Source organism: Balaenoptera physalus, assembly GCF_965194825.1.
Source record: "Balaenoptera physalus genome assembly, chromosome: 7".
NCBI lineage: Eukaryota > Metazoa > Chordata > Mammalia > Artiodactyla > Balaenopteridae > Balaenoptera > Balaenoptera physalus.
In genome coordinates, this window is record NC_138886.1 from 73,955,527 (window position 1) to 73,976,608 (window position 21,082).

Genomic DNA, 21,082 nt, shown 5'->3' on the forward strand with positions numbered 1-21,082 from the left:
AAAAGAATTAAATAATCTGACTGGCCATGATAGACAAACAAACAAACACACACACGCTATTTCTATTTTATTTTAGCTTTATACCAATACCCTTGCTAAATTTTATATTAAAATGTTTAATTAATTTTATTGTATTGTTCACAGTATAAAGTCATTTTCTTATTTAATAATAATAGTTTTGGACGTTGCCAACACAATAATAATGTAAGTATACATTATTTTTCTATATTTATTATTCTGGATCTTGCTTCTAGCTCAATGTTCAACTTTTGTCTTATTCCTGATTTTATGAAAATTTGTCTAGAGTATCACCTTTACACATAATGTTAGAGTTTGGTTTGAGATTTATATTATAAGTTTATTATTAAGCTTCTCTTATTTTATGTTTTAGGTTCACTAGCACAAGGAGGGACTCTGAGGTCTCCTTGACTCCTTATCTCGCTCTGAAGAGATTTTTTTCTGGATGGTCTGCAGCAGCACGAATTTCTTCCTTTACAGAGTAAGTAACTCTGAAACACCAATCCCCAAGACGTTGCTTTGAGAAAACTTCTGGGCTCATCCTTCCCCACCACCAATTTAGCAACTGCATAAGCATCTCTGTCCTTTGTAGTATTGAGTGGATATAAGAAGAGAAGTTTTAGATTTAAAGAGAGGAAGAGGGTAAGGGACAGGGAAAATAGCTCTTTGGGCCTTCGAAAGGGCTTTAGTAGGGAGAGTAGCTTCTGAGATAAGAATCCAAAGTTATGGTGACTGAATGGCAATTTCCTACCTTCTTTTTTTGGATGACCATACTTTTTCTTCTCAATAGTATATATATAACTTTCATCCAAATACAATTCTGCTTCTTGAGATTGGAGAGTTCTCTCTTAAAGATGAATTAACATCTTCTTTATTTTTTTCATGTTTCTCTCATCCGCTAGTCTATAATTCCATGTTTTTCTATTTCACACCAAGTATGTACAATTCTTCTTTAGCAGAGCTTCTCCAAGATTATTATCAATGCTATTGTGGTGTAAGTCTGTGAGACTGGACTTTCTTACTGTCATTTTTCAAAGTGCTGATGACTGTGCTGTCTAAGGAATGGTAACCCACAAATTACTTCTGTGACTGAAGACAGAAAAAAATGTTGTCAATTTCTTGAATTAATTAAGAGATAACATTGATATAGGAATGGGATAGTGCCACAAATAATTATCACTTGAAATTACCCAGTCAAAAGGGCCAATTAAGGAACCAAATATAGTTAATGAGAAATTTTAATTGATAATTTTTCAAGCTGCTGGCCTGGTCCTGTATTTTTTTCTATAGTTCAGCAAAAATAACAACAGAAAACAACAACAACAAAAAGCAACAGAGGCTCAGCTGATTTTATACAAGCAAGCTCCTTCTGGATCTCAGTTGAAGTTTGTTTTTAGCTATATGAATCCACTTCTTTTTCTACCACATCAATACATATTTAGTTTATTGTTAATGATCTTTCCTAGTTAAGCATAGTTTCCTCTACTTTTAAAGAATTCTACAACTCAAAGTAAAGAGAAATTTCTATATGTTAAACTTCCTGGTTAAAAAATAAATTCAAATTTACCATGGAGGTCTTATCCTTCACATTATTTTTTGGTGGTATTGTAGACTATATCCTCTGATTGACCTTCCTGAAGAAAATATCTAAAAATTCTAGTTAAAATATAAAAATTATCTTTTGAAAATTAATTGCTAAGCAGATAATATAGTAAGGAATCTTTAGAGCCCCAATCAAAATGAGACCAGGAAACAAGAGAGATAAGAGAATTATTCACACCGGCTTTCATCTGAGGACATTTTCCAGTGACCTGTAACTTTGAGTATATTTTCAAAGTCCCATGGAGCATGAATAGTAGAAAACGTTGAGTTTGTTCAATACAGGGTGAATGATAGGACATTTAGGCATAAAATCTCACTGAGAGAGCTGGAAATAATCCTGCTCTTTCACACCTGGAGATAGTTGAAGAAGAAGCAAAACAAGAAGGAGAAGAAAGAGGGAAAAGAGAAGGAGGAAAGAAAAATTGCACATCTCAAAAAACCTGTTTTTAGAAATCACACTTCAAATCTGGGCCTTATAAGGATTTGTAGCCTGAATTTACATTTGTTGCTGAAACTAAAATAATTTAAAATGAAAGGTTTATCTTAAAGAAGTACTAGACTGATAGTGTCCTCAGGGATCTGGCAGAAGAAAATACAGATCTTCTTTCGAAGGATCCACAGCACTCACCTCATAACTCAAAAACACATCGGTTCACAGAATCAACATTATAAATGCAGAAGAAAACAAGGCACCATGAGTCAAACAGGCAAACACAACTGAAAAAACATGTCAGATCAACAAAGACTTCAGGTATTGGAATTACCAGATTCCAAATTTTTAAGATAAAGATTCATTTATTTAAAGAACTAAATTAAAAATGGAAAACAAAAGTAGGATAATGGAGAAAGAGACCATAAAAATGTTCACTCGGATTTGAAAAATGTCTATATACTACTTCAGGATATTAAAAATATTATAAATAAAATTATACACACAGTGTGATATTGAACAAAATATCATAAAGAATATACAAGAGAAATAATAACCTGAAAGATAGATCTGAAATATTAAGAATGCAGCACAGTGGAAGAAAGTATGTCGTATATGAAAGTCATGCTACCTCAAAAGTAATGACTATCAGCTAACTTTTAAAAATCAGAAGACAGTAATAATATCTTTAATGTTATTAAAGATACTCAATATCTGTCAGGACAGTTGTCAACCCAGAATACCACACAGAGCAAAAATATCCTTCAAAGTTATTTTTCAGACAAACAAAAATTGAGAGTTTGCCGTATTTCCTCATGAGAGGGATTTCCAAGAGATTTAATTTTATTAAAAGGAAATGAAAGAGAATGGAGGTCTGAGATGCAAAATTTAATGATAACTAAGATGATAATATTTTATATAAATCTAAAAAATATTGACTATTAATCAATGATAAAATTCTGTCTCTTTTTTTAATGAATTAAATCTTCAAGAAAATAGCAACAAATTGGGTGGGATTGGTTGAATTTAAAGTGGTTAAAGACATATTATTCTTAAGGAGGGCAAAGATATTCATTATCATTTGAATTATATTAAAGAACTATGATGCAATTTCTAAGTTATCAGCAGAAATAGTGCATACAACTTTCTGACATGTAAGAGTAAATAGTGGTGTAATAAACGATAATCCAAAAGAAGCTAAGGGAAAGAAAAAGAAAAGAGAACTACAAAATTAGATGATGCAATTAAATGCAAATCTATCAGTTATTACAATGCATGAATGGAACAAATTGTCCAGTTACAAAAGAAATTAGGCAAACGGGACTTTAAAAATCCAAGTAGATGCTCTTTATAAAAGCCATCTATAAAATATAAAGATGCTTTAATTTACTAGGAAGATAGAATAATGTGAAATGCATACATACTTAATAGTATAGACTCAAAATACAAATGGAAAAGTGACTAAATTGCAAAGAGAAAATAAGATGATCCTAATAATGAGGGATTTTAATACCTGCCTAACTACTGAAAGATCAGGCCAACAAAAATCAGTAAGTATATTATTTGAACAATATACTTAACAACTGCTCACATACGTGGACAATTCTTAGACTACTAATTGAAAAAATAAGATTATTATTTAAAATAGTGAGGAAAATAAGATGTCAAAGAAAAATAACAGATGTAATAGAGTGATTCTTTAAAGTTATATAATTCCTAGTTTTTAGAAGAGTTTTATTAGAGTATGAATATCTCATATTAGAGTATGAATATCTCCTAATGAACTCCTACTGAATGCCCAACTCAAAAGGCAGTTTTGTAATGAAGGTACTCATTCCAACCTCCTTTGAATTCAGCACTTTCTTCAGCTTTGTCATTGTCCACATTGTTGATTAATAACACATCTGTCTCCTATTCGAAGTTCAAGTTCTTCACAAGATGGAAAGGAGATTGCAAGCTTTGACCCTGAGGTAAAACTATCCCTCAGGCCACCAGGGATGTAGAGAGGTTACTTCCTACTCTATTAAGGATCATGCAGCGTCCTTGAGAATCCCTCTACGTCATTCCTTATGTGATTCTAGGACTTAAGCCCATTAAAGAGAAATCCCCCATAAGTCTCTCTATCATTGAGCTTATTAATGATCATGGCCCCACTGGTGAAGTCTTTTGTTAATTCTGTAACTATATCAGCTTGATCCCCAGGGGTACAAGTCTAAATCCTTTTCTCCCTTCATTCTTCTCTATCCCACTAAATGATACCAACATTCTTTAGATTGTGTATGAAAGAAATAGTAAGTCTTTTTAACTTCATGTTTTAAAATATATATCTTAATTTGTTCCATTTCTCCACTCCTACTCCATACCATCATGCTTGTCATAATTTACTTGAAGTACTGCTAACCAACCGTGCCCCTCTATCAACCATTTTCTACAAACTCCTGAAGAGACTTTATAAAAATTATGAATCGGATCAATCTCTTGCCTGAAATCTTCTATTGTATCTTCTTGCACTCAGAATAAAATCCAATCTCTTTACCTTAAACGGGCTTGGCCTTTGATATCTCCACCCTCACCTGGTAGTCTTCTTGTTAATTATGATTCAGCAATAGGGGGTCTTTTCCTTGTCCTCTGTCACACAGAGCTCATATTGCCACATTAAGACCTTTGCTTTTGTTCGTCCCTTTACCTTCCATGCTCTTGCCCTGGCTCTCCACAAAAGTGCTTTTTCTCATCCTTTGGGTCTTTGTTTAGACATCTCCACAGAGACCTTATCTGAACTTTCTCATTTAAGTGGCTTTTCCTCCCAACTATTCTATCAGCACCTTAAAAAAAAAAAACTTTTTTAGAACTTTGCAAGTCGGCATTTAATTTTTTTTTTAAAGCACATTTCAAAGTATATCTTCCCCATCAGACTATAAATGTCGAGAGACTTAGCAGATCACGTTAGCTCGAGCACATGGCACAGATAAATGCCAGATAAATATTTTGAATGAAGGAATTAATGAATTGATGACTGAAATGTCTGAGCACAGCACCTGTCATGCAAGAGTCCTCAGTAAATGAGAGCATGCATACTTTGCATATCTATCAGTTACATAGTGATGGGTACATAGTGCTAAGAATTGGATGGGCTGTGGTGAACAGCGTAAAATATGCATTTGATGAATAGAAGATAGAGCTATGGCAGAGATGGCCATGTATTCACCAAATCTCCTTTCATCTCCTTACTGGCATTTAGCTACAGTGCACTTTCCCGTCTCCCATATAATCAGAACTCCCATGAGACTGAGTTCTGAACAATGGGATGTATACAGAGGTGAAATATGCCATTTCAGGCCTAGCTCATAAAATTCTCCAACATAACCTTCCTCTGTCTCTCTTTCTTTATGCCTGGGTAATGAAGATGACTCTGAGAATCTAAATTTAAAAAGCCTTCGTTCCTGATGATAACATAGTTTCTCCCACACCTCTCTCCCTACCTTGGACTATGATGTGAGTGAGAAACTTTCATTATATTAAGCCATTGAAATATGTGATTGTTTTTAGAGCATTAGAGCAGTTAGCCTACCTTTATTTATATGCCCTCACAAAATTATAATCCAGTGGGATTATAAAATAGTGTGACAATGTCTTGCTGTGTTTTGCTCTTTTGTTAGTTTTAGAATAGTGTGCTGTATCAGAACTTGTAAACTGAAGTCAAATTCATATAATAGAAATTAAATGTAATTTTCTAAAACGAAGCCAAAATTTACATGGAAGAGGAAACCACAGAAATTTAGGATCATAGAGGAGGTTACTAGAGACTTTTAAAAAACCTGTGTCCCCTGTTTCAAGGTAGCATCCTAAACAAGTCCTCAGGATATCTCCAGCTCATGTTGTTGGAGGGCCTCCTGCAAACATGCTTCCCTTGACCTATTTATTATTCTCTTTGCCCCAAAATGCTTTGCTCCTGAACTTCCACTTATATCATTGAGTCTGTTTTTTCAAGATTTTTGGATTTCAGAGAGATTGTTTTCAAGAGATAATGTAACTTCTCATATTAATAGTGATAATTTTAAAAACCAGAAGAACTACAAAATCTAGTTTGAAGATAATAATTGTTAATATGGCATTGTAAAGAGTGGTTAAAAGAGCCATTATGCAGATGAGGGAATAAAAATAGGAAGGTCAAATAGCTTGCCTAATGGCACCCCGTTTAGGAACCAGAACTAGAGTGCACAATGTATTCACTTTATTTTAACCCTTAAAAGTATTTTTATTTTTCTGATGTTTTGCCTTAAATTTTTTAATGTATTATTTTGTGATCTACATACAGTATTATACCCAACTTGAAAACTTGTTTTATTTCTTAAGTGTGTGTGTGGTTGACTAATAAGAAAAATATTTATTTTTGTTTGGTTATCATTTTTTATGTGATTTTTTAGCAAAGGATCCTGGCTGGGCATCTTTGGAAAATCATCATCATCATCATCATCATCATTATTATTATTATTATTATTTTTAGATCCAGGGAGTCTCAGGTTTTTTTTAGAAATTCACCAGGAGGGGCTATTTAACTACAAAGGCAAGCCCCTACTGCCTGCTCCTGCAAATAGATTGGGAGGGCCATTTGTGAAGATAATTCTGCAAACTGAGATATTAAAGTCACTGTTATGTTAAAGGAATGCAACTTTGGGGACTGGCATTTAAAAACTGGAGACAAGTTTTCTAAAACAACATACTTTCCCTGAAATGTTGACCATTACCGAAATATACTGCAGCTAGGGATGTTTATGGTAGAAGAGAAAATCTTGGGGGGCTGTTGTGATTGTGAACTGTTGCGACTGCCTTTGTTGGGCCAAAGAGAATACCCTGACCTCTGTACTTCTGAGTTCTGAGCAAGAAGTTATTTCATTCTTAGTGGAGTCTAGAGGCAGAATTCCTGAGTTCATCTAAGTGTTTTACTGTTTCAGGTCTTACGTTGAAGTCCATAATCCATTTCAAGTTAATTTTTGTGAGTGGTATGAGAAAGGGGTATTACTCCATTCTTTTGAATGTGAGTTTTCCCAACACAATACTCCATTGAGTATTCTTGGCTCCCTTGTCAAATATTAGTTGAGCATATATGTGTAGGTTTATTTCTGGGCTCTCAATTCTGTTCCATTGGTCTATTTTTATGCTAGTACCATACTCCTTGGATTACTATAGCTTTTTAATATACTTTGAATTCAGGAAGTGTGAGGCCTCCAGCTTGGTTCTTTCTCAAGATTGTTTTGGCTATTAAGAGTCTTTTGTGGTTCCATATGAATTTAAGGATTTTTGTTTTTCTATTCCTGTGAAAAATACCCTTGGAATTTTGATAGAGAATGCATTAAATCTATAGATGGCTTTGGGTAGTATGGACATTTCAACAATATTAACTCTTCCAATCCATAAATATGGGATATCTTTTCATCTATTTGTGTCTTTTTCAATTTCTTTCATCAATGTCTTCGAGTTTTTGGTGTGTAGATCTTTCACTTTCTTGGTTAATTTTATTCCTAAGTATTTTGTTGTTTTTAATAGTACGGTTTTCTTTATTTCTTTTTCAGATTGTTCACTGTTAGTGTATAGAAATGCAACTGATTTTTTGTATGCTTATTTGGATCCTGAAACCACAGAATTTGTTTATTACATATAACAGTTTTGGGGTGGAATCTTTAGAATTTTCTACATACAATATCATGTCACCAGCAACAGAGATGATTTTACTTCTTTCTTTCTGATTTGGATGACTTTTATTTCTTTTTTCTTGCCTAATTATTCTGGTTAGGAAATTTAGTACTGTGTTGAATAGGAGTGGTAAGAGTTGATACACTTGCTTTATTTCTGACCTTAAAGGGAAAGCTTTCACCACTGAGTATTAGATATGGGTTTGTCATATATGTCTTTTATTATGTTGAGATAGTTTTCCTTGGTCTTGGCCACAATTTTTTTGGATATGACACCAAAGACACAAGCAACGAAAGTAAAAATCAGCATGTGGGAATACATCAAATTAAAGAGCTTCTGCACAGCAAAAGAAGCAATCAACAAAATGAAAAGGCACCCTATGGAATGGGAGAAAATATTTGCAAACCAAATATCTAATAAGGGGTTAATATTCAAAATATATAAAGAGTTTACAAAACTCCATAGCAAAAAACTAAACAATCTGATTAAGAGAATTGGTAGAGGACTTAAACAGACACTTCCCCAAGGAAGACTTACAAATGGCCAACAAGTACATGAAAAGGTACTCAACTGTTACTAATCATTAGGAAAATGCAAGTCAAAAACACAATGAGGGCTTCCCTGGTGGCGCAGTGGTTGAGAATCTGCCTGCCAATGCAGGGGACACGGGTTCGAGCCCTGGTCTGGGAAGATCCCACATGCCGCGGAGCAGCTGGGCCCGTGAGCCACAATTACTGAGCCTGCGCGTCTGGAGCCTGTGCTCCGCAACAAGAGAGGCCGCGATAGTGAGAGGCCCGCGCACCGCGATGAAGAGTGGCCCCCGCTTGCCACAACTAGAGAAAGCCCTCGCACAGAAACGAAGACCCAACACAGCCACAAATAAATAAATTAATTAATTAATTTTTTAAAAAAGAAAAATTATAAAAAAAAAAAACACAATGAGATTATCACCTCACACCTGTTAGAATGGCTATTACCATAAAACATAGAGATAACAAATGTTGGTGAGGATGTGGAGAAAAGGGAACCCTGGTGCACTCTTGGTGGGAATGTGAATTGGTGCAGCCACTATGGAAAACAGTATGGAGGTTCCTCAAAAAATAAAAATAGAACTACCAATCGATCCAGTAATCCCACTTCTGGGATTGAAATCATTACCTAAAGGAATTGAAATAATTATCTCAAAGAGATATCTGCACACCTGTGTTCACTGCAATATTATTCACAACAGTCAAGACATTTAGGAAGCAAGCTAAATGTCCATTGACAACTAAATGGAAAAAGAAAATGTGGTATATGCACACAATGGAATTTTATTCAGCTTTGAAAAGGAAGGAAATCTTGCTATCTGCAACAACATGGATGAACCTGAAAACATTATACTAAGTGAAATGAACCAAACACAGGAAGACAAATACAACATGAAACCACTTGTTATCATGGGGAAGTAAACAAGAAATCTAAAATAGTCCAACTCACAGAAGCAGAGAGTAAAATGCTGGTTGCCAGAGGCTGAGGGGTAGGGGAAATGGGGAGATGTTGGTCAAAGAGTACAAACTCTCAGTTATAAGATGAATAGTTCCAGGGATCTAATGTACCGCATGGTGACTAGAGTTAACAGTACTGTGTTGTACACTTGAAAGTTGCTATGAGAGTAGAGCTTTAATGATCTCACCATAATAAAAACAACAACAAATTGTAATTATGTGAGGTGAAGGATTTGTTAACTAACCTTATAGTAGTGAACATTTCATAATACATATGTGTATTAAATCATCACATTGTATACTTTAAACTCACACAATGTTATATGTCAATTATATCTCAATGAAGCTGGAAAAAAATTTTTAAATAAAAAAAGAATTCCTGAGTTCAAATTCTGACTGCCCCTGTTTAGTAGGTGTGTGGTCTTGGGCATGTTATTCTTTACTTGTTTAATACTTGCCTCCCCATCAAGATGCAAATGCCAATACAGCAGAATCTACCTTTTCTGTGGATCTCAATTTCCACATCTGTTAAATTGTAATTATAAATTAAACTGCTTTACACAAAATTAAATACATTTACATAGCACCTAGGAAAGTGCTGTTATAAAAGAGATGGCTCAGTGAGCGACAGATGACTTTATTAGCTCTTACAAAGGGCTAGCTCTGAGCAAATGGTATAGCTGTGGCTAGAACCCTCTTCAGCACAGTGAATTGCTACTCTGGTCATCAGCAAAAACAGAGCAGGCAGAGAGTGGGCATTTAGTGAATGCATTAGTGCAACCTGGGACAGTTAGCAAAAGCAGAAGAGAGTTTAGCCTTTGGGTAGAATGCCCAGACTTTTTCAGAGTGTAAGCGGTAGTAAATAGAACCACCCATTTAGGACAGAGGAAACAAAACTTCATAGCTTTAGGACATTTTAAGAATAGAACTCCAGCAAAGAATAGACTTACTCTGATTCAAGAGATTCTTGTAGTGGCACAAGCCATCTCCCTTATCCTGTTTTATAGTACTGTATTGTAGTAATCAGCTTCTAACACAATATATCATGTACTTATTTATTGAATTAACTGTTTATGCTTCTCTTCTCCAACCTACAATAAAAGCTCCAGTAACATAAACATTTTTGCTGGCATGTTTACTTCCCCAGCACATACAATAATATTTGGCACAGTGTTAGGCCAAATTCAGTAAATACTCAAGCAAATGAATGTTAAAATGTAAATGATAAATATAAATCACAGAGATTTTTTAATACAAATCTGATGAAACAGATACAGTGGTTAAATATGCTTAATGAAAAATGAATTGCTAGTTTTGGGTAAAACAATATACGGTAGTCTGCAGTGATTTCAAAGACAAAGGCTCATGCTTTACTTCCATTAGGGCCTCAGTACTTTCGGTGGTCTTAGCAGGGGCCCAGGTATACTTGTGCGTGCATGCGTGTGAGGGCACACAGACACACACACAAACTCAAATTGCTATCCCCTCTGTCTATGTGTGAATCAGTATCTGAAAGCATATTGTCCACTGATTTCTTTACTTGTTTAATAGTTGCCTCCCCATCAAGATGCAAATGCCAATAGAGCAGAATCTAACTTTTCTGTCTTTTTCACTGAATCCTCAGAATCTACAGTAAAGTAACTTTTTCAGGAAATGTGAAGTTTTTGTACCCTATTTTAAATAGGTAATTCTCATGCAAGAATTGGTCTGCCTTATAAAAATAAATCTAATCTTGTTTTAATATTATCTTTGGAAATATAAAACATGGAAAAGAAATGTCCCCTAAAATACATTTCCTGATCCTTTATTTAACTTTTCTTTGTTTTGCCTCAAGTACTGTAAAACTAATAATTCCCATTTGGGGAGTATCTACCACATGTAAAATCCAGATTAAATGCTATAAAAACATTACCTTTGGGCTTCCCTAGTGGCGCAGTGGTTGAGAATCTGCCTGCCAATGCAGGGGACACGGGTTCGAGCCCTGGTGTGGGAATATCCCACATGCCACAGAGCAACTGGGCCCGTGAGCCACAACTACTGAGCCTGCGCGTCTGGAGCCTGTGCTCCGCAACAAGAGAGGCCGCGATAGTGAGAGGCCCGTGCACCGCGATGAAGAGTGGCTCCCACTTGCCGCAACTAGAGAAAGCCCTCACACAGAAACGAAGACCCAACACAGCCAAAAATAAAATAAATAATTAATTAATTAATTAATTTTAAAAAACCCCAAACAAACAAAAAAAAATTACCTTTAAAATTCAATGCAAATCTGTAACAAAATACTATCAGTATCCATATTTCAGAGTTCAGGAAACTGAGGCTTAAATTCCATTCAACATATGTTAATACTCTTAGTTTGGTTAGTACTAATGTACTTCCAATCTCAATTTTTTTCCTGTGCTTAAAAATTTACATCCACTAGGCTTAGTCCCTAAAATTTAAAAACAAATAAATAAATAGCTTTCAAGGAACCACATTAGGCTAAAGAAGGCAAAATGTATAACTTCAGTTCAACTCAGTTCAGCTCAACTGACCACTTAAAGAAAACTCAAAGTGAAAATCAGATTTACAAGATTATTCCATGCAATTAAGAAGTAAATATAGTTATGTGGATCATATTGAATTGTCAGCAAAATTTTGTTTATATGAGTCATCAACTTCAAGTTAAAAACTAAAATGAAAATTAGGTAAGGCTAAGATTTCTTCTAACCATCATTCAAACATGTAGGAATAAACATTTACTGACCACTAGAAAATGCAACCAAATTATACATATACAAAGGAATACTACTCAGCCATAAAAGAGAACAAAATTTTGCCATTTGCAGCAACATGGATAGACTTGGAGGGCATTGTGCTAAGTGAAATAAGTCAGACAGAGAAAGATAAATATTGTATGATATCGCATATATGTGGAATCTAAAAAATACAACAAACTAGTGAATATAACGTAAAAGAAGCAGACTCACAGATATAGAGAGTACACTCTTGGTTACCAGTGGGGAGAAGGGCAATATAGGGGTAGGGGAGTGGGAGGTACAAACTACTGGGTGGAAGATAGGCTCAAGGATGTATTGTACAACATGGGGAATAAAGCCAATATTTTATTAAAACTGTAAATGGAGAGTAACCTTTAAAAATTGTATAAAACCTAAAAAAAAATTTTAATAAAAAAATGCAACCAAATAAAAAAGAGAGCAGAGTACTGTGATATATACAGTGACTATAATATAATACAATGGGATTATTAATTATAAGCAAAAGAGAAGGAAATAAAGTAAATAGAAACATAGAAGCAGTATGTAATTAACCAGGAGAATGTTTAGGAAGCAATCATAGTCCCTGAACATCTGTACCTGGAGACAGAACCTCTACTCAGGTAAAGGTTCTACAGAACCAGTCAACTCAGGTAAAAAGCTTCTGCTGTCTTAAAGACCTGATAGGCAGAGCCCATGTTATAAAACTCTGTGTTTGGGGGATAAGATTTAGAAAAGGCTCCTGGTGTGTATGGAAGATGTTATCTTAACAATGTCAAAATAAGTATGTTTTTAGATTGCTGAGTTTTGATTTTATAGTTTTGTTTCTCTGTGAAAAGTGTCCTTGTTAATCCTGTTCCCTATGCCTTAAACTATATTCTGAAGAGTGCGAGTTAAAACAGATGAGCAGTCTATTGGTGGTCCCTTCAGAGTGCTTTGGGAGCACAGAGTAAGGAATGGCGAATCTCTCTATTTACATGAACTAAGCAAATTAAGTAATTTCTCTGAGACTCGGTTTCCTTTATAATGACTATTCTAACCTACCTCACAAGGTGGTAAGAGAAAAAAAGAATCAATACAAAATATATGCCAGGCACAGGGTAGCTGCAACATTTACATTTATCTTCATTGCCATGTATTTTAATAAGAATTAGGAAAATGTACCTAATATACATAATACTCTTCTCAAAATCCTCATCAATGTTTACCCACTGAGAAGAGCATAATGTCCCAAATCTTTAGCCTAGCATTCAAATCTGTCCACAATTTGACCCAAACCTATTTTTTTCACCTTTCATTTCCCCTACAAAACACACTCTCATGCACATTTTGAAATTCTCCCCCAAGATGCCTCTTGTTCTAAATAAATAAATAAGCAAACAAACAAACAAAAAATGCATTCTCCTTGATAAGAATTTCTAGAGATTTAGAGTCAGGCTTTTCTTCCTGGCACAGAGAGGGAGACACACTTACAAATGGAGATTTCCCTTATACAGTCCCCAATTTACTTCTTGACAAACAAGTTTTCAGCTGTATTATGGTGCGAAAGTGACATGCATTCAGTAGAAAGCATACTTTGAATTTTGAATTTTGATATTCTCCCGGGCTAGCAATATTCAGTCAGATATTCTCTTGCGGTGGGGTAGCAGCAGGAGTCAAAGCCGCAAGATGGCAAAGGTAAACAACCCATACACTGAAAATCACTCTGTACCCACCAAACATTCTGCTTTTCACTTTCAGTACTTTCAGTGCATTCAATAAATTACATGAAATATTCAACACTTTATTATAAAATAGGTTTTGTGTAAGATGATTTTGCCCAACTATAGGCTGATGTCGGTCTTCTGTGCAGGTTTTAAGGTAGGCTAGGCTAGGCTATGATGTTTAGGTTAGGTATATTAAATGCCTTTTCAACTTGCAATATTTTCACCTTACAGTGGGTTTATCAGGACATATAAACCCACCATAAGCCAAAGAAGATCTATAACTGTAAGTGTCTCTTATGAAAGAGTAACTTCTACAGTTTTCAGAACTTCACCTGTGTCTGCTGTTTCTTAAGAATAATCAGCCTAAAATAATCAGTATGCCAAAGAGGCATATTTTCAGTGATATATTTTGCTCCCCTTCAAGAGCCACTTCAGTCTAAGGGCCTTCTTGTTTAATTAATTTAATACCTGAAAAATCTATCTTTGAATGGTTTATTTAAATGAGCAATACATTTTTTTTTTTTTCCCTTTTCTTTCTTTTTTCTGCTTAGGCAAGCTTGGATTTGTTTTTCAATCACTTAAAGATTCCTAACAGATACTTGTACAGATACAAAAACTGGAAACTTTACACATTTATTTCCTTCTCATAGGAAGTTTACATCTCTTTTGCAATATGTGCTATATACAAATTAAAAGTGCACTAAGAATACAATTTATAAGCCCAAATAACGAGCTGTGGCAATAGCACCAAAGATGTTTAGGGCAAAGATTTGAGTTGGGCCAAAAAAACAAAGTAAGGTTTAAGCTAAAATCACTAAATATGAAAATGTGAGGCAATGGAACTTTAAATCTACCCTCAAACATTTCAGTTTTTGTAAACTTGATTTAAATAACCTGACATACTTTGTCTCTGTATTGTAGCATTTAAGATTATATTCAATCTGGCACCATGAAAAAGGTTTGTTTTTCATTGACTTTTAAATGTAGTGTTACTTTTATATTTGACATCTGATTCCAGGAGTAATTATCATACCATTTGGAGAAATATTTATGTTTACCATAGTGTTTTCAATGGAATGAATGCCTCCTTAAAAAAAAAAAAATCCATAAAGTTAGCCAATCAAGAAGACAAATGGTCTGCAGCTGTTTTTTTTTTAACTCCTATTAATACTCTAGCCTTACCTAACTCCTTCATTTATCCTTCTGTTTTCAAAGGAGCTCTTAATTACTTCCATTCCCATTTCAGTTGTAAATGCTTCTTTATTGTCATTCTTTCATTAGAATAAATCCTCCAACCTATTCAAGGACCTGACACTTCACCACTGATTTACAAGTGATCCAATTTTATTAATCAGATGTTTGCCCTGGCTTTGGGGTATCTGTACTGCCATTGCTGATAACTGTTGGTAAAAGGCCCTCTTTCTTCCTCCCCATTTCTTGGAAAATGCACAGGTACATTTTCAGCATTTTATTTCAGGAAGGCTGAAATTAAAAAGAACTAGGGAAAATAGAAAATCTTGTAATTGTCTTGAAAAGAGTCATTATTTCACACTGTTGGCTAAGCAGACTATGGCTGCAGTGGGGATAATTGTGACCTATAAAAGATTTGTCTGAAATTTTCCATCAGAAATTCTTTCTTCATGGATTTCAAGCTACTCCTGAATTTACTATCATAGGACCAATTCATAACACCACTGAACAATTTCCTAAAAGCAAAATTAACACACAAGAAACCACATTAAACAATTATGGTGGTTGACTTTAGTACTTCGTTTCATGTTCAGAAAACTCCACTTTAAAATATATTTAAGATACACTAAAAATTATACATATGAACTACATATTCATGAACTATATATATATATATCTATATATATATCTATATCTATCTATCTATATATATATCTATATCTATCTATCTATATATCTATATATAGATAGATAGATATAGATATATATATAGATAGATAGATAGATAATCCCAGTCTTCTTTTAGGACTTGACTATGTGGATCTTTCCAATTAATAGTTATTACTGAAACCAAGCAGGACCCTGTGGGGCTCCTGGGCATGGAAGCCTTTTAAACAGTCGCTAATCAGGGAAGGGAGGGGATGCAGAGACACGGGAGGAGCAGTCAAAAAACAACAGTGCAGCCTTGGGGCAGGGTCCTGGTTCTGCCTCAAGGGATACACATAACAATATCTCTGAGCTCTTTATAGAACTAAAACCCCAAGAAATGGAAGATGTTAGCATTCTTCATTCCAGAGAAGACCACCTGAGGTCAGATTAAAGAAGTGCAGGCCCTGCACACACCCTAATCCTTATCAGCAACCAAGCCCTTGAACCATTGCTATAAAAACTCCTCACCAAATCCTCCCAGGTTGGGACACACAGTTTTGAGGAGCACAAGTCTGCTGTGTCCCCATTTGCCTGGCAAAGCAATAAAGCTATTCATTTCTGCTTCACCCAAAGCTCTGTCTCCAAGATTTGATTCAGCACCGGTGCACAGAGGCCAACATTTTCAGCATCATTATTGACCAAGAACAAGTCCTTGGAATCTCTTTGACTGTAACTGGCCTGGGTTATAGAGAGCAAAAGCTTTGTAGATGCATTCCTAAAAGTATTTTAAATAATCTTTCATTAAATAATAATCCTTGTCTAACACCGACATGTGAACTTTCAAATGTTTCAGTTAAAGGCTTTGCATTAGTGTGGATTACTATTTCCTCATTTGACATTGTAAGTTTTCCTTGAATATTTTCTACAGTCCAGATACCATATTGCATAGAATCCACAATCCTTTCTAATAGTTTCATTTTTTATTTCATACACAGCTTTAAATTACACTTCAATCTCAGTTTTAGTTTTAGTTTTGTATAAATGTCTATTTATAATAGTTTTTTTTCTTCTTTTTTCATGATTTTATTAGTTTCCTACAAACTTAGTGGTTTAAAACAATAAAACTTTATCTTCTTAACAATTTTGGGGGTCAGAAATCCAAAATGGTATGGTCAGGTTGTCTTCCTCTCAAAAGTTATCAGGAGAATCTGTTCCCTTGCCTTTTCCAGCTTCTAGAGTCTACCTACATTCTTCATGACCCTTTTCTTCATTTTAAAAGCCAACTATGTAACATCATCAAATCATCCTTTCTCTGCAATCTAGTTCTGACATCAGATCTTATTATCTATCTCTGACCCTCCTGTTTTCCTCTTATAATGACTCTTGTGATTACACTGGGCCCACCTAAATAATTCAGGACAATCTCCTCATCTCAAAGTCCTTAACTTAATCACTCCTGCAAAATCCTTTGGCCACATAACGTAACATATTCACAGGCCTTGAGGATTAGGACATGGAAATCTTTGGGAGACCATTATTCTTTACAACAATTATATAAATCACTGTGTTCTTTGTATTTGTAATATTTTTCTTCTATGATTTTTATTTATTTATTTGGCTGCATTGGGTCTTCGTTGCTGCATGCAGGCTTTCTCTAGTTGCAGCGAGCAGGGGCTACTCTTTGTCACGGTGCACAGGCTTCTCATTGTGGTGGCTTCTCTTGCTGCAGAGCACAGGCTCTAGGCACGCGGGTTTCAGTAGTTGTGGCACACGGGCTCAGTAGTTGTGGCTCGTGGGCTCTAGAGCACAGGCTCGGTAGTTGTGGCGCACGGGCTTAGTTGCTCCGCGGCATGAGGGATCTTCCCGGACCTGGGCTCGAACCCGTGTCCCCTGCATTGGCAGGCGGATTCTTAACCACTGCGCCACCAGGGAAGTCCCTTCTATGATTTTTTTAAACCTAAAGAAATCTCATCTTTTTTCAAATATTCCATAAAGTTTTTCAATAGTTGCATTATAGCAGGTTGAGTTGCAAAGCATGAGAATTTAGTTCTATTTATGCATTGTATCTCAACTTTAAAGTTGCTGAACACTAGCAGTTGAAGTTTATGCCCTTTTCTACTTTTGAAATAGTAGGAAAGGGGTCAGGGCACAACCTCTGAAAGAATGACATAGCCCAAGTACATGATATAAACTGATTAAAACCAAATGGGTCCAAGATGGCAGACAAGTTGACTTCCACTAGACCTTGAGCCTCAGTATACGCTCACTTTAACACATCAGCAAGCTAAATGACACACCCACAGGCACCATGACTGTTCTAAGGCAGACCATAAGGATCAAAAAGTAGGCAGTGGCCCAATTCCTGGAAATCCCAGTCCCTTCCTGAAAGAGCTGGAATACTCCTCCCACTCATTAGCCTATGAAATTACTCACTCCTATAAAAACTGACAACCCTATACCCTGGTGCCTTTCTCACCTTCTGAGATGGCCCACACTCTACCTGTGGAGTGTGTTTCTCTCTAAATAAATCCACTTCTTACCTATCACTTTGTCTTTCACTGAATTCTTTCTGTGATGAGACATCAAGAACCTGAGATTCATGAAGTCCTGAAACAAGGTGTGCTATCTCAGTTGGAAGACTGTGGGTTTTGGCTGGGTTTGAGCCCCAGCCATGTGGGTTCGAGTCCCAATCTGAGGTGCATGGTTTCACTTTTAGTAAACCATTTTCTATTGTCTTGGGATTTGTTTGGTGTCCTGTTACTTCACCACTTAACATGAACCAGTCATTTACTATATCTCTTAGTATAAACTATTAATAGTTCATTATAGTTTGTATCATGTATATGAATAGAACAGATGTAATTTTCTAAAAAGAAATCTGTAAAGTTTAATTTAGGTTTAAGTCTAGTTTTCCCATACATACATGGTTCATCAATAGGCACCAAATGTGAAGGAATGTTGGGTTAAGGAAATTGTAAATCATTTTGTCAGTAGAAATATTTCAGTGTCCACATCTTTACCATCATTGGAGGAAGGGAAATTTCCCTTCTTTCCCCTTTTAGTTCTTTTGGCTGGCAATAAAAATGACATAAGGCAGATTAATAGGAGAAAACCTAATTATTATGTATACATGAGGAATCCACATAAGTATAAAGAACTCCAAAGACAACAAAGGAAGGTGAGGTATATATATATATATATTATTCTGGACTAAGGAGAAGGAGGTGGGGGTCTGAGACTTCAAGGGGAAATTCACAGGAAGATAAAAAGAGTTAATGTTTGGTAAACAAATGAGTGCTGGTCTGTCCAAAGACAGTGGGACATAGAGAGGACTGTGACCAAATGGGCTTTCCAAGGTTCCTCCCTGTCTACCACACCTAATGCTTTAATTATAGTTATCTCTGGTGATAGCTCCGTACAGGACAGTCTTCCTATCTTAAATTCTTTTCGACAGTAAGGAGGAAGTTCAAAGGTTCTTCCCAAATCTTTTGGGCCTTGATAGTTTTCAGCTCAAAATAATCTGCATGCCAAAGTGGCACATCTGGGGGCCACTCAGGAGCAGCCTGCCCTGAGTCCCATCACCATTTCTATACATCTAAATAGCAATTTCCCAGGGGGGTCATTCTAAAATCTTTTACCCTTATCTATCTGGCTGTCATTTTACCTGTATGAAAATTAGGCAACCTAAGTTGTTGATCTTGGTAGGATGTAATGTCCTTTACTGAATGGGAAGCATCTCTCGTGGTTTAATACTGATAGAGTAATGTAGCCAAAACTGGGGCTTATAGCCCTAATTTGCATGCAAAAAAAAAGGAAAAAGAAAAACCCTCTAAAACATCTATTCATTAGTACGGCGAGCTCCACCTCCAAAATATAGCACAATCTGTCTATTTCCTTCTATCCTCACTATCGGTCCTTTATCCAAGTACTACATCTTTCACCTGTATCACTGCAACTGTCAGTCTCTTGTCTTCCTCTCTTGCATCTCTCTTGTCTATTGTTTTGGGACAATAAAGACACGCAGAAAGAGTCACCTGAATGTCCGGGTCCTGTAAAATGTAAATTATTAGCATGATCTTTAGGGCCCTGCATGAACTACTCTCTGCCTAGCTCCCCATCTTATTTCTTATCACTTACCCATCTTCTATTACACTACAGTCTTACTGGCCAGTTCTGTACCCAATGAGCTCTTCTCCACAAGAGATTTGCCATTGTTTTTCCAGCTGCCTTAAATTACCTTCCCCAAAGTCTTCCCATTGTTGACTCTTGTGCTTCAGGTCTCAGCTTAAATGGTATCCTCTTACAGAAGATTTCTCTAACTACCCTCCCTAAATTAGAGCCTCCTTATCATTATCTGTGGATTACCTGTATATTTTCATACTCTTCCCTAAAATGTTAACTTCATGATTTCAAGAGTTTTCTTATTTTTATTATAACCCCAGCACTTTGCATAGTACCTTACGCATTCTAGGCAATCAATCTGTATCTGGCAAGAAGATGAATTAATAAATGGATAAATTATGAAAAGAGGGGAGTTCACCTTATTCCTCTCATCACTGATTTTTGACTCTCATTCCAAATTTACATATCTTACAGATGCAAAAGCAATGCTGGAGAAAGAGACAGGGAAGATATAAAATCAAAGAGAATGTCCCACAAAGCAGAAAAAAATCATTTCCAAATACCTCACCCGCTAGTTATGATATTGCAACTGGAGAAAACTCCTATGCAAATTCAGTCATGCAAGCCCCATTTAGCTCAGAAAAATGTGTAGAAATTGATTGAGTGAGCAGCTGGTGATATTGTAGTCAGGCTCTCTGGAAGTTAATTGGGAAGCGCTGTGAAAAATCCTGACATTGTACATGTAGCTATACTGACTTCCATTGTGCCCCAGACACTCATCACACACAGTTGCTCTCCACTATTACAAAATAACGGGATGCCTCGGTGTCTCTGATGACTCTCATCAATAGTCTGCTAAGAAAACGGAGTAGAAGGGAGTAATGAGCCGGAGCTTGAGCTTTTCTAATTGAAATGAAAAAGCCCCTAACCTTGTGAGTTTTTACTCCCTTCATGAAATATTTTTATTCTCCCACAGACAAACTATTCCTTCTCAGGTCTCTTTTTATATTGTTCTCATGGAAAACCTAGCATTGAAATTAAATTACTTTCTTTTCCTGGTATTTTATTTACGTATCTGTATCAGTTAGTGATTGTCATGAAACAGATGTCTCAAATCTTGTGCTTAAAATACCACGTGGCCATCTATTATTTCTCACAAGTCTGCAGTTCAACTCGACAGTGCTGTTGTTCTGGAGTGGGCTTGCTCATGTGTCCTTGAGGACCTGGTAGGTTGGCTGGTGGCCTAGGCCTCATCTGGAGGAACACGGCTATTCTCTGTTTCTCACATCTTTAATGTCTATTATATTCTAGGCATTGTGTTCTGGACTGAGAATACAAAGGGCAATAAAACTTTGTGATCTTGAAGAGTGTAGGGTGTAAAAGAGGAATAATGATATGTAAACAAATACAGCACTTAAATACCAAGGGCACTAC

The 21,082-nt window shown here is 35.8% G+C and overlaps 2 long non-coding RNA genes across 3 annotated transcripts in view; both read right to left on the minus strand.

Moving 5' to 3' along the window:
- Positions 1-8,653, minus strand: part of LOC309664245 — a 31,961-nt gene extending 23,308 nt beyond the window's left edge. Inside the window, exon 1 of the long non-coding RNA XR_014265702.1 lies at positions 22-8,653. This is a non-coding gene — a long non-coding RNA (uncharacterized lncRNA). The remainder of the gene's footprint in view (positions 1-21) is intronic.
- The window catches only part of LOC309664781, a 630,188-nt gene that overhangs the window by 221,559 nt on the left and 387,547 nt on the right, over positions 1-21,082 (minus strand). The gene's annotated exons all lie outside the window — the stretch shown is intronic.